Source organism: Microtus ochrogaster, chromosome 15 (genome assembly GCF_000317375.1).
Source record: "Microtus ochrogaster isolate Prairie Vole_2 chromosome 15, MicOch1.0, whole genome shotgun sequence".
Taxonomy (NCBI): Eukaryota; Metazoa; Chordata; class Mammalia; order Rodentia; family Cricetidae; genus Microtus; species Microtus ochrogaster.
This window is the reverse complement of record NC_022017.1, coordinates 39334768-39338002: the sequence shown is the minus strand read 5'-3', so window position 1 is coordinate 39338002 and position 3235 is coordinate 39334768.

The window sequence follows — 3235 nt, the reverse complement described above, 5'->3', positions numbered from 1 at the left end:
CTCTCTCTCTCTCTCTCTCTCTCACACACACACACACACACACACTTGTGTGCCCTTGAATGGAGTTTTGCAAATGTACTGTTGCAAGATGCCCATCATTCTCCTCCTGCCTAATCTCAAGCATGAGCCCTGTGGACACATTATTTGATCCACCCAAGTATGTATTTGGTACTTAGAGTGGGTCTTCATAGTATATACATACTGTTGATTTGCAGAATACTGCACTGATGACCTTCTGCAGGCTCTTGATCCTAGACAGAGGCCGAGAAGTGATGTGTTTCAGTAAATATAACTTGCTTTCCTTTTTTTGTCCTGTGTTATTTACAACATTTTCTTCTCTCATCTTTCCTTCTCGTTTCCTAATTCCTTATTTCCCTATTTACAACCATCATATTACAACGAATACTACCAATCCTATTCTTTCAACTGGTATTTTGCTTCTTGAATCAAAATACAGCATTAATAGTAGGTAGTTTTGTTCTATAAACAACATGGAATAAAAAAGAAGTGAGTTTAGGCCCTAGTCTTAGATCTCTCTTTGGAAATAATACACATGTGCACTCCTAGGTAGATGTATTAAACAAATTTGCTATTAATTCCATGATAGAAATCGTGACTGACAGGGTTATTGAGGGTAACTGGTACACAGTTTGTGAAATGTGTTTTGTTACTGCAGGTGACGTTTGGTTTTTTTGAAAAGTAAAGGTTTCTATTTTCTTTATAAGAGATGCTTTGGGGAAAGAATTGCCGTGATGTGATTCTCTGCTTTGTATACTGATAATGAGCAACAGAAATTCCTGCCGTAAGAAGAGGACTATACAAGTTTATTATCTAAACTGAAGCCCTTTGGAGAGTGATGAGGGTACCACTAGGAATCACACCAGAAAAACAGATGCCAACTAAATTGCTCTGGGAAAACCAAGCATCCAGAAATTCCATTTGTCTCTGGGTGCTTCTTCTGCCTCTGGGCCATTTGAGAATAGAGATAATGGATTGTAAATATTTTACAGTATGAATGCGTATTCACAGGTATAGTAGCTTATTCTAAAGTTGTCCAAAGGTACACTACCATTCCTAATGAGTCCGGTTGTTTAGATGTGTAAACTCAAAAGTGCATATACGTGGGGCTCAAGTTTGCCTTAGGGATATCTGGGATCATTTGCAAGATTTATTTTTAAGTGATAAGAAACTCCAGCCCTATTCTCTAAATCAGTAACATTATCAAGAGCAAGGGCATCAGTACAGCGATAACGGGCACAAATCACCCACCTTGCCAGGACCTTCAAAGATCTAACCTGTTTAATTTTCAAGGCAATCACCTGAGTTCAGAGAGTTTAGGTAGCATCTCTAAGGCTCGGATGTTGAGGGTGTGAGTCTAGAATCAAACCCAATGCAACCTGCGCTTCTGTCTGTGCGATGCTGCCTCCTCATGGTCAAAGTTTGTTCTAGGGCAACCGCAGTTACTTCAGACCAAATCATCCGAGTCACCTTTAGTCTTTAACCTACAAATCCTCTGAGAATAGCCTGACTAGCACCTCTGCCTCTGTCGGAAAGGGAACAGCTCCAACTTACATTGATGTGGAGAGGAGGTCAGATGAGCCGAGCCACACTGGAAAAAAAAAAGTACCTTCCTCGGGTCACTGAACTGATAAAGGTGACATTAACCTAGGACTTGGAGAGATAGACTTGTGACCTTATATGAACAGCGAATGGCCTGTTAGAAAGTTCTATTTCCAGAGAATGAGTTTCCATCCCGGGAATCTGTGCCTTGCTCAGCAGTGACAGGAAGGGTGCCCTCAATTCTGATGCCAGGCTGAACTCACGCCTAGGTTAAGTGGCACTGAGTACTTACCTCGGAAGAACTTAACTGGATCCAGAAAATTCATGGAAAGCCATCATAGGAGGAGACCTGACACTTTGTACTTTACTCTGTTTTCTATTTCAAGGTGACTAGCACATCACAGTGGTCAAATTGCAGGGTAGGAGGATCTTAAAACTGCTTTGGGAAAGGCTCGGGTAGAACTGACAAGCATGGAAAGTTAGTTGCTAACACTGGTAAAGAGCTTTGCTTTTCAGATCCAAAAATTAATTTTTAAAGTATTGTCTTTCGGCTTCCTTTGATAAGGAGCACAAAGTACAAAGTGATGCTCAGAGGCACTGTTACATGGGCAGGTGAACTTTGTGCTACAACCAGTTTGTTGGTGACCCAACCCTCATTCACAATGCTTTGTTTCTTAACCATCTAGCTAAGAAGGTTCTCATGATGCTTTTGATCAATGCAACGCAAGCAGGCTTGTTTTGACTGAGGTTGTAGGAATATTTACACTACTCTAAAGAGAATGTTAGCTTTTAACTTCCCTTTTGCAACATATTCAAAACTTGCTTTCTTTGTTTACTAAAACAGAGGTATGAGGTCAGTAACACAGCCAATCCTGGAACCATGAATAAAAGCACTAGTATGTAAAACTGGATTGAGAAATAATTGGCACATGCTTAGTTCTAAAGAAATGATGATTTAATTCAGATTTTAAATAATTTTCCTTAACAAATTATTTATTTATTACCATTATTATTAATATGACAATAAGACTTTAATGATAATAAAGTGAAAAAAAAACAAAAGAAGAAAATGTCTTGAGTGTATTACTCACTAGGCTGAACTGTTTACCTTTGGGAATCTTGTTAAATAACCACCCATATTTTCATGCTAATATCAGTCAGATATTGCTTTCATTGTCAAAACAATTGCAACCCTAGATGAGGCAATGCAGGCCATTAGTTCTTGCTTGTTTGTTATTTTGTCAAATGAGTAGCTAATGCTTGCACCCCTATTAACATCTTCGCCAACGGTCAACCAGCTTCTGCCTGAACAATCCAGTGACTGGAAAGTCACCAGCATCAGAGGCAGTTTCCTGTGCTCAGAGCAGAACTGACACCTATGTGGATGCTCGTTATGCCGAGGTGGTGTATAGTCCATACAGTTCCACAATTCCAAAGAATTAACTCTCTATTTAAGCCTATTGTTTTTTTTTTTTGTCCAAAGTAGACGTCACACAATTGGTTTGACTGTCTCAATAGCTTGCTTTTGAAGGCAACTTAAAATTTGATCATTCCCCTCCCTAGTTTTTGAATCCCAGGGTCATCCCCTATACTCTGAACTTGTCTGTGACATTGCAGAGATGCTTAAGATAGTTTCTTTCTGAATGACATTCTATAATGAACATCCCAGGCTCAA